We start from the raw sequence: 11,797 nt of genomic DNA, 5'->3' as shown, positions 1-11,797 counted from the left end.
CCTTCAAATAGTAGACTCTGAGTTCCAACATTAGGGCAATTTTTTTACTCCTATGAAGGATTGGCTTTGGGGCTTGCCTGTCATTATGGAGAAATGATTAAAATTCTGAAACATTGGCATAGTTGTTTTGTTTTGTTTTTCTCTGTCTCTATTTGAGTGGTGTGTGTGTGTGTGTGTGTGTGTGAGAGAGAGAGAGAGAGAGAGAGAGAGATAGGGTTACCTAAAGGGTGATGATACCATAAAGAGAAATTGGTTACAGAGTGCTTTGTAGAATGAATATTAACATTAAAGCAAAATACTTGAGTCTTTCCAGTTGCACCTGCATTTCACTTCTTGCCAATCTTTAAATTTAACAGATGGAATTTTACTGTGTCAAGAAGCATTGAATGCTGAGCGGGAGCTATGTCATCCAGATACAGATCTCTGCAGATTTGATGCTACAGATGAAGAGTTGAGATGTAAGTGTTAAATTGAGATATTCACTTTTCTGGTATATATGCAATATGTGAGACTCAGAGACCACTCACAGGAAAGTGCACACGCCAACCTTTGTTGACATTAATGTCCTAGTTTTAGCTGGAGTGTTATTGGGAGGCTGTGGTGGTTTATACTAAATACATCAATTTAAGGCGATGTCATTTTGTGAAACAAACTGAAGCCATTGTGGAATGATATGCAATGTTTCTTCTATAAAATTTCAGTGTGATTATGAATAGTAAATAATTTAAACTAACTAATCTAATCCCATAAAGTAGGTAAGGTAAAATATAAAGCCATTTTAAAAATTGTTGACTGGGTATGGTGGCTCATGCCTGTAATCCCAGCACTTTGGGAGGCTGGGATGAGAGGATTGCTTGAGGCCAAGAGCTCAAAATTAGCCTGGGCAATATAGCAAGATGTCATCTCTACCAAAAAAAAAAAAAAAAAAAGAATTACCTGAGCATGGTGGCATGCACCTGTGGTCCTAGCTACTTGGGAGGCTGAGGCTGGAAGATTGCTTGAGCCCAGGAGTTTGAGGCTACAGTGGGCTATGATTGCAACACTGCATTTGGCCTGGGTGGCAGAACAAGACCCTGTCTCTTAAAAAAATTAAAACATATTGTGACTGAAGTGGTGACACATACAACAAAAACTAGGAATCTCCTTTTTTATGGCAATGGGTCACATTTGAGAGGATATTGTACATGTGGATCAACTGAGAAATTTTTGCAAAATGGAGTTGCTGGTACACTCTAAGGCTTATTGAATCCCAACTTCCAGATATAAATTAGTGTGTGCTGATGTGTATGTGTGTATATAAGCCTTTTGGTTGATTACAACACATAACTTGGTTAAGCAGCCACTCTAGCAGACTAATAGTCCACCAAGATCTTTTTCTCCCGTTTAGTGTGTCAGGCCTGTGGGTTTGAATTTGACATGTGTGAGTGGACGTCAGAAGCATCTGCTGGCCAAATTTCCTGGATGCGCACAAAAGCAAGAGAGATCCCTGCATTCGAATCCACACCTCAGCAGGATCAAGGAGGTGATGATGAAGGTAGAAAAAAAATAATATCTTTTATGTATTACTTTCAGAATTCTGCTTTATGGTGACTAGTTATAAGACATTACATAGGAGGCCTTGGTGAATATACTGAGTATATTTTATTGAAAATACATTCTGCCATAGGAGCTGAAGGTGAAAATAACAATTATGTTTCCAACAGTGTAAAACAAGAATTATACTAGGTTAACAATATTTTTTAAGTTTTATTATTTCCTTCAGGATTTATTATCGTGTGAACAAAAAGTATTAAAAGGCTTTTTTTTTTTTTTTTTTTTTTTTTTTTTTTTTTGAGACAGAGTCTCACTCTGTCACCCAGGCTGGAATGCAGTGGTGAGATCTCGGCTCACTGCAACCCCCGCCTCCTGGGTTCAAGTGATTCTCCTGTCTCAGCCTCCCAAGTAGCTGGGACTACAGGCATGTGCTACCATGCCTGGCTAATTTTTGAATTTTTAGTAGAGACAGGAATTCACCATGTTGGCCAGACTGGTATCAAACTCCTGACCTCAAGTGATCCACCCACCTTAGCCTCCTGAAGTGCTGAGATTACAGGTGTGAGCCATCATGCCCAGCCAAGTCAGCCAGCTCTTTCTTTCTCTCTTTCTTTTTCTTTCTTTCTTTCTTTCTTTCTTTCTTTCTTTCTTTCTTTCTCTTTCTTTCTTTCTTTCTTTCCTTCCTTCCATCCATGCTTCCTTCCTTCCTTCCTTCCATCCATGCTTCCTTCCTTCCTTCCTTCCATCCATGCTTCCTTCCTTCTTTCTTTCTTTCTTTCTCTCTTTCTTTCAACACTGCTCTGTTGTCAATGTGTTTCTTCCTCTTGCTAACATATTAATTTGTATTTTCTGTTTACTTTTATTCTTTTTGCTTTTTTTTCTTTCTTCCTTTTCTTGGAGGGGTGAGTATTGTTACATTTTTATTTTTATTTTTTTCACTGATCTGGAAGCTTTAATTTGTATATCTTATTGTTATGACTATTCTTAATTTTTAGGGTATATTCTTTATATGAAATTTCTTTAACAAAACCTAAAGTGCTCTAGTATTGCTGCCTTCTTGAACATGAGAAAGACCAAACTATCATTTAATTATTTTTTGGTCCTGAGTTACAGTTGAACATTTTAAAGAGTTTTAAAGTCAATATCTTGTTATGATACTTGTAATTAGTAAGTTTATATAGTTCATTATTTTTCTTACTCACCATTGTTTTTTAGATTTCATGCTTTCCTTCTTGGTTCCCTTATCCCCTTGCAAAGGTTGACTCTTTAATCAATTTTTCTTTTATTTAGAAAAGATCTGTGGTGATGAGCTCCCATAGTACCTGTAAACTTAAAATGTTTTAAAATTGTTCTCACTTCGAAATAATAATTTATCTGGTCATACAATTTTAGAATTTTTTTTTTAATTTCTAAGTACAGGGTGATTTTCCCTCTTTAGCTCCTGATATGTGCTGTAGTGACGGAGAAGTCTGAGTGCATGTAATGGTTTTTAGTTTAATGCAGATTTTAAAAATGTTTCTTTATCTTTGTTATTTGAAAATTTCAGTATGATGAGTGCAGGAATGAGTATATGTTTAATTTTTAATGCTCAGAATGCACATATATCATCACTTGCAGAAATTATGTTATTCTATTCAAGTAATTCTCTCTTACTCCCTCTAATCTTTTCATCTTGAGTTTCTATTAAACACAACTAATTTTCACACTCCATAACCTGACTCCTCCTTTTTATTTTCTATATAATTTACTCTAGTTTGAGTTACATTTCAGGGCTTCTGGTACATGAATTTTCTCTTTGACACTATGGCCAGTCTAGGTTATATTCTGCCTATTGGGCATTTAATTTAAAGTCTTAATTTATTTTTGTTTTAAGTGTATACTTGCTAATATTTTCTTATTTACTTCCTAGTGTATCTTAATATGTTTTTAATAGAATGTATTAGAATTGCATGAAATTTAATTTCTTTTTTGTACAATTTATAAATGTAATTCGTTTTTGCTGTCTTTAGCATTATATTTATATATTTTACTGTGCAGATTATTATTTTTTATTTTTTTATTTTTTGGGGGTAGCAGTAATATTATTATTATGGTTATTTATTTTATTTAAGTTCCAGGCTACGTGTGCAGGATGTGCAGGTTTGTTACATAAGTAAACATGTGCTGTGGTGGTTGGCTGCACCTGTCAACCCATTACCTAGGTATTAAGACCAGCGTGCATTAGCTATTTATCCCAATGATCTCCCTCCCCTCACCCCTCAACAGGCCCCAGTGTGTGTTGTTCCCCTTCCCTGCGTCTGTGTTCAAGTTGTTCAGCTCCCACATATAAGTGAGAACATGTGGTGCTTGGCTTTCTGTTCCAGCATTAGTTTGCTCAGGATAATGGCTTCCAGCCCCATCCATGCTCCTGCAAAGGACATGATCTCATTCCTTTTTATGGATGCATAGTATTCCATGGTGTATATGTACCACATTTCCTTTATCCAGTCTATCATTGATGGGCATTTGGGTTGATTCCATGTCTTTGCTATTGTGAATAGTGTACAGACTATTTTTAAAAAGATTAATAGACTTTACTTTTTAGAATTACTCTTTTCGAACTGCTTTTTGCCTTGCAGGTGCCTTGTAATTTTTTGTTGAAAGTCAGACATGATTTACTGTGCAAAAGACATTAATGTAAATAGTGTAAGCTTTTACATTACGTTTATCCAGTTAAGGATCATATTATGCTTAGTATTTGCTGTAGCTGTAAATATGTGAGGCTAAAATTTGGTCTCATGTTCTTGTTTTTGTCTTTCTTGTTGTATTTGGGTTTCCTTAGAGACTTCTTTTTAAATAAATGTCAGAGACGTGCAGCAGTTTCAGTAGCATGAAGAAGCATTTCAGACTTTATTTTTGAAAATGAAGTTGTAAAATTATAGAAATCTCGTTATAAATCTGTGTTGGCATTGTTATTAAGTTCAAGAACAGCTCCAACTGGTTTTAAATATCAGATGGGGAAAAATTTATATACAATATCTTTATGTAAAACAAAATCCATAGGTGACCTTTAAAAGGACTGTAGATATCTCATACCTCTATGTGGCTTGGTAAGAAAGAAGACATTTTAAGTTGTATTTCCTAAAACTATAAAGGATTTTCTACAAAAAGTAAATCAAAAAGTCATCCAGAGGGGCAAGAATTCTGGGAAGGATGAAGAGAAATTCTTGATTAAAAAAGGATTGAATTGTGATATTTAAAAGAAAATGACAATAATTTGGTGGTATAGCAATTTGTATATGTAGGTTTCTTTTACAGGAATCTTGAATTTTTACAAAAGGGTGTTATCAAATTTTGATTATAGAAATTAGGAGATTTCTCTACATATTGGAAATGATATATAAAAATGAAAACTTGTTATTTGTGGTTGATGTAATCATTTGAAAACACTCTATCCTTTTAAGTAAAATATTTGTGTTTTAAGTCTGGTTTTGAAAGCTTCAGAAATGTGATAGTTTTAGTCAGACAGAAAGAAGCTAATGTTTTCCTAAATTGCTTCTTTTTTCTTTTATCTTTCAGGTTATTATGTATGGGTAGGCGCTAAGCATGCTTTCACTTTTAACCATTTAGACAGCAGGGCTTACCTAAATAGCTCTGTGTGTCATTGCCTGTGCAAGAGCTGTCATCTTCAATTCTATTATGCAATGGAAAGCAGTGTCCTGAGAGTAAGACTGTATAATAATAAGGTAAGAAGAAAGTTGCATTTATTTCAAATTCATTGAATCAATGAAGTTTCTAACTCTTGGCAACTTGTGTTTCGATTTCTCAGTTGCGCATAGGCTTTTATTCTTTAACTTGACTTTATTTGGTGCACTTTTAAAAAGAATGATTAAGAAACTAGCATAGGGGACACTCTCATGTACAAAAGTTAATGTGATAACTTGCCCAATATTATTTCATAAAGTTTTCAAAATTCATGGAAGTATATTAAAGAAACTATAGATCTAATAAAAATGGGATAGCTGAGATTCTGTATTGTGAGCTCTGTATTGAAGCTCTGATGTGATCTGTTTTGGACATTACATCTATATATCATTAGAACTATAAATATAATGGTTAAAACTTACTTGTTTGGGTAGCAGTAGACATAATTTTTAAGACTGGTAATTATTGATTAAATATTGAACAATGGCACACTGGGTAGAGTGAGTCCATTCTTCTTCTCTCTCCTTGTCCAATATGCTCAATGAGTTCTAAAGTGTAAAGCTGGGTGAGTACTCCAATTAGTATAACAGATAAAAACAAACTGACAGCTGATTCCATAGTATAGGAAAACACCCTGCTTTTTCTACTCTTACGCACTCAGCACTCCCAATATCTCACTTCTGACACCAGATGCATGTTTTTTTTTTCCAACACAGCAATTCAGTTCTCTAGTGGACACCAACTGAGTGTCCTTTGATTTGCCTCAATTCTGACACTGCTACGTGAAGATAGTACAGATTCCACAGGTTGAGGTCTCAGGCCCACAAGACTACCCCTACTTCAGATGTCAATCACAAGCTTCCTATTGTGCCTCTTACCTACCAGCTATAAATTGGAGTTCCCATGACCCCCTTCTTAGGTTTGATAATTTGCTAGGATGGCTCACAGAATTCAGGAAAACACTTTACTCATGTTACCCATTTATTATTAAAAATGTAGATGAACAACCATATGGAAGAGATGAATAGGGCAAAGTATGTGGGAAGAGGGGTGGTGCTTGTCTTCCATGCATTCCCGGGTGTGCACCCTCTAGGAACCAAAATGCGTTCAGCAATCTAGAAGCTCTCTGAAACCTGTACTTCAGGAATTTGTATAGAGGATTTGTCACATAGGTATGATCATTTATTAGCTCAATCTCCAGCCCCTCTCTTCTTCCCCAAAGAGGTGGGGCTGAAAGTTCCAAGCTTCTAATCATAGCTTGATCTTTCTGGTGATGAGTCCCATAAGATTCTATTAACATCCCTACTGATTAGGAAATTAACAGGTTTTTGGGAACTATCTGCCAGAAACTGGAGATGAATAAATATATTCATAATAAATAATATATAATGTATAATTATATGTAATATAATATATAACAAATAATATATTTATTATTTTATGTATCCAGATTTATATGATTCACATAATTACATCTATATGTATGTGAGATATCTATAGATATATATCTCTACACATCAATATAGATATAAATATATAGATAGATAAATATGGATGTCATATATATATCACATATCTGTAGATATATGGATGTGATTATATATATATATATATATATCTCCCCACACATCCATATACACACATATAGATATATAAAATAATATACATATGTATATAAATTCTTTTTTAATTGAATGAGATATAATTTTCCTGGCATTCTGGAACTTGTTATGTTTTTGTGTTTTTTGCAATAGTACTTTGTAGTCACTGCCCTGCAATCTATTTAATATATTTCACTCCATTTGGTAAGGTGTGGGGGGAGGAAGAAAAGGGGACAACATCTCCCTATCCTTCCTGCAGCATTACAAACTGTCCATATACGTGGGATCAATTTTACCAAAAAGGAAGAGAGAAAAAATTTAACTGTATCCATGTATGTTCCACCATTCATGCCTCAATATTTCAGTTGCTGTCACCTGTGCTGTTTGAACCAATCCCAGCAAGCCTCCATGCAATCTACAACATTCTATAATTTCCAACTCCTTCTTCAATAAAGGCATAGTAGAGAAATTCTTGAATAATTTCGATGAGTTTAAATTATAGTTAAAATGGTTAAATTATATATGTGGGCCTATGGTAATGCTTTTCAGATGACAGATAATTAATTATTTCATGAAAATTGAATGAATTTTTAGCCTAAATTTAAGTGGAAATTTGTATTATAATATGGTCTAATCCTGAGGATTATTTTAATCTGCTCTGAAAATGAGTGATGTATTTTAAAAGTTTCAATGCATGTAGAATGGAATTGTGTATTTAATTATGAATGTGAGTATGTACTGTGTATGTAATTATGAATGTGTATATGTATTATGTAATTATGAATGTGTGTATTTAGTATGTATGTAATTATGAATGTATATAGATTGGAATTACTGAAAATGAGCCATGCCATTCTTCTGGTGGCTTTAGAACCATACAAGAAAAGAGTGAAAACAAATTGGCTTCAAGTGTTACATCATATAAAAATGACGTTAGATACCACACATCATTAACTCTATTAATCAGTAATACAGTTATCAAGATTCTGTCTCTCATATTATAAGAAAAGAAGTTAATCATAGGGAAATGATCTAGTGTATTAACCAGAACCAAATGAATGTACATCTTAGAGATTGTTGACTGATGTTTGATTTGTTAGTATCCTGTGAGGTGTCCTGTCTTTTCTGACACTATTTGCTATCCTCTATACATATGTTACTCACTGATGCAAAATCTGCATCAAAGTACATTTAAGTCCCAAGACAATGTTTTATCACACACTTAAAATGACTCCAAACAAACCTATCATTTAAAAAAGTAGCTCTTGATGAAAATGATGATTTACATCTTTCCATGAACAGAATGCTGTTGTATGTTGCGAACATCTATTACTCTATAAATGTGAGGAGATAAGCCAAGAAATATCTAGCAAGAATGCTGAAGGTTGTTTTCTTTATTTCCAGAGGACATTAGAACTTGAGAAGTGAAAAACTCAGGTGAAGGCAAGTTGTTAAATAAAGAGTTCACTCTTTAGAATCAGCTCAAGTGTGTAGCAATTCTAGTTTGTACCATCTAACCATTCTTGGGTTAGATCTGCGTCCATGATCTATAAAATAATACTCATAGCAACAGACTACTTTTGTTCTGTGTAGGGTTTCCATGTAATTATTTACCAAGAAATTTACATGTAATTTTTCTTTACAACCAAATTTACTTGTAATTCTTTACCAAATTACATGGTCTTATTCCTAGATGCGATCAAAAGTAGTGAAACTCAACAACATTGACTTTGGTACCCTTGATTTCTTCACTGGAAGAGAAAAGCATAGACTGGCATCTCTAAGAGATAGAGTGTTAATAAATATGTTAAATATTTTTCTTGAAAGGTAAATCGGAATTATTGATCCTGGACCGGCGGAGCAAAGATATATTTTTTAAAAAATTATTTACTGATTTTAAGATAAAAGTAGAACATCACTTGAAAAGCTTTGCTGAGTTGGAGATTTCTTTTTTACATTAACACCTGTGAAAAGTAACTAGAAAGTGGAAGAGTAAGAACAGAAATAACATGAAACCTGATTTCACTAAGAATAAATTCTTTTTACAAAACATTGCTAGTGCCATCAGACTGGAAAATGTATAGAAAAATATAGATCTCATTCACTGTGTACTATGAACTTGGCTTATGGAAAACTATTTAAGTTTGGAAAGAACACTGCTCACTTTTCAAAAATGTAAGTGCACCCATCTTCAGGCGGAGCAGAGGGGAATCAATTAGTCACTGTGAAAAAAGAGCACAATAGCTCTAAATTATTTTCATAAAATGAAAACGGGGGAAGGTGGTGAATGCAATTTGCCAAGAGGTGTCACTAAAAGCATCTGTGTAGGGTGTAAGTGTTTTGATGCTAAATAACTGAAGTTGTGTAAGAAATAAGCAGAAGAAAAATTAGTTGCTTGTCTCAACTTTTTATAACTCCAGTTCATCCTGATCCGCCATGAAAGCTATCAGCCGAAAATATGTCCACGCCATGTGCTTCATTGTCTTGTGGAAATCTTCACAGTTGATATGAATAAGTAATGAAGCAAATTGTAATGGATTTAGACTATCTTCTGAAATATTTAGGTCTTGGAAATTTGGAGTAGGCCTCTGAGGGTGCAGGACTAAGTTGAAAGTAGATTCATTTTTAGAAAATCTTGGGCATGCATAAAATATGTGAGGCTGAGTGAGGACACAAATATTGATATCACTTATCATTTGGATTAAAACAAGATGTTGCCTTTCAGGGCCGTTTTCTATCTCATGCTAGAAAGTGGGACAGAGCCAGGCTCAGAGCTCAAACTGAGACATAATTATGTCAATCTTCACATTTTTACCATATTGTTACCTAAAAATTCATGCATTCTATATGTAAACATTATGAACAATTTGGTCTATTTTTGGGAAGAAATGTGAATTTGAATGTCTAATAAAATGTAAATAAAAATAAGATTTCAGAGCATAAAAGCATCAACATAAATCATAAAGACCAATGCCATACATGCCGTAGACAAAATTTTGAGTACCTTATAGACTTTTTTATTTTATTTAGTTTTTTTGAGACGGATTCATGCTCTGTCGCCCAGGCTGGAATGTAGTGGTGGCATCTTGGCTCACTGCAACCTGCGCCTCCCAGGTTCAAGTTATTCTCCTGCCTCAGCCTCCTGAGTAGCTGGGATTACAGGCACCCACCACCACGCCTGGCTAATTTTTGTATTTTTAGTAGAGATGGAGTTTCACCATAGACTTTTATTGAGCTTCTTACATTCAATACATGTTTTGAATGCAGTAAAGGCTTGTTACTACACTCATAGCATGTAGTAACAATTTTACATAGATTTTGCAATCTGAAAAATGATCATTGTACAGGTACATAACATAGATTTCTCTAAAAGATGTAAATAGGCCTTTGATAGAATGACCAAATTAAGAATATAATTTTCAGAATGTAACTGTATTGTTTGGAACTTGGACCAAATGTTTCCACAGGAAAAAATATTTAGTATAAATTGAAATTGTGCAGAAAATGCATCTGACAACATTTTTAACCTTTATATTGTTTGCCTGTAATCTTTTTCTTTTCTAGTATCATGGCAATATTACAAAATGTAATAATGTTATTGAGATCAACATTTAAATTGCTGATCTTATTAACTGTTATTTAGAATTTTATTTTTGAAATGCAGTACTGTTTTTTTAAAAGATTTCATCCAAATTTTTGTTCCATCCTAATACTGTTTATCTACAAAAAGCAGCTTTACTACACAAACATGCTTCATTTTCTTGTTTTTTAATGATATTCAGCTTTTTCAATTTGACTACCAAGACTTCAGATTTCCTAGTACCTTATATCATACAGGTAAGGTAATACCTACTACAATGTAATTAAAAGAGCATGTATGTAAATGTGAAGATTAGAATATAGGTAATGAGTGATGTCTTTCTCTTCAAATCAAAGGAAGAAGAAATATTTTGGACATACAACATATCAACTCACAGCCAATGGGTGAAAGCAGATGTGTTAATACCAGAAGATCTGAAGACACTTAAGGTATGAAAGAAAAAAAAAGTATTTTTTTTATATCATGGTTTAAGTTTTAGCTTTGCAGCAATAAATTGATCATGCACTGCTAAAGTTAAATTAGCATTTAAGTTAGGGATGCGTGCTTGTATATTTGGGGAGAGTGATTGCTTACTTTTTAAATTGTACCTTTTCCTTCTGAGACCAAATTTCCCATGGCGGGGGAAATAGAGTGTATCCACTCTTGTTCACAGCTTCCTCATTCTCCACAGCCTTCCTTTCTTGCTCCCCAGCACCATGCTTTGCCCCAGGGAAACAAATTGCATTATGAAGTAGGTAAATAGTAAACTGGTATTGAAACTTAGTAGAGTATAGGCAAATGTTTTGAATGCAATAATTCATACCTTTATAACACATGGAAAGCTCTATGTACACCAAGAAACATATGAAACATACATAGGCTAAATAGGAATGCTGTCTCTTAAAAAATTAAATTGATATTTTGTGTTGTATTAGGTTGGTGCAAATGTAATTGCAGCTTTTGCCATTGTGGCTTTTGCCATTGCTTTTAATGGCCAAAACCTCAATTATTTTTGCACCAACATGATATACGGAATGTGTAAGTTTATTTATGCTGGAGTGTGAGTATAAAATGATGATACTGATTATATGTGTGGGTTATGAAGCCAATTTCATTTCTTTATAGTGATATTCCATTTATACATCCTATCACAGCCTATTGAGTTAACATTTTGACACTATTTAATTTTCATAGGCTGATATCTGTTTTTATAACTTCTCAGGTACTAAACAAGTTTCTTTTTTTATAAACTGAAGATTAAATTTTGTTTTAACTCAAAGATGAAACAAAGTAAAATGTAAAGAAAATGAATTTGAGAGTTATTCCAGGTTCTCAAGTGGATATGTAATGTAATTAGCTGTTCAATAATTATAGGCCTTTGAGATCTAAGTTTAAAACC

The 11,797-nt window shown here is 33.7% G+C and overlaps 1 protein-coding gene across 4 annotated transcripts in view; it reads left to right on the top strand.

The window, feature by feature from the left end:
- Positions 1–200: 200 nt before the first annotated feature.
- Positions 201–11,797, top strand: part of LOC129136829 (MAM and LDL-receptor class A domain-containing protein 1-like) — a 68,615-nt gene continuing 57,018 nt past the window's right edge. For 2 of the 4 annotated variants that reach the window (XR_010150493.1, XR_010150494.1), the window contains exons 1-4: positions 201–458; positions 1,388–1,534; positions 5,092–5,258; positions 10,755–10,847. The gene's annotated coding sequence lies outside the window, so the exon portion shown is untranslated. The remainder of the gene's footprint in view (positions 459–1,387; positions 1,535–5,091; positions 5,259–10,754; positions 10,848–11,797) is intronic. The other 2 variants (XM_063792153.1, XM_063792152.1) reach the window with 1 other exon arrangement.

Source organism: Pan troglodytes, chromosome 14 (assembly GCF_028858775.2).
Source record: "Pan troglodytes isolate AG18354 chromosome 14, NHGRI_mPanTro3-v2.0_pri, whole genome shotgun sequence".
Classification (NCBI taxonomy): Eukaryota; Metazoa; Chordata; class Mammalia; order Primates; family Hominidae; genus Pan; species Pan troglodytes.
Note: the sequence above shows the minus strand (reverse complement) of the source record. Positions and strands in the feature narration are given on the sequence as shown.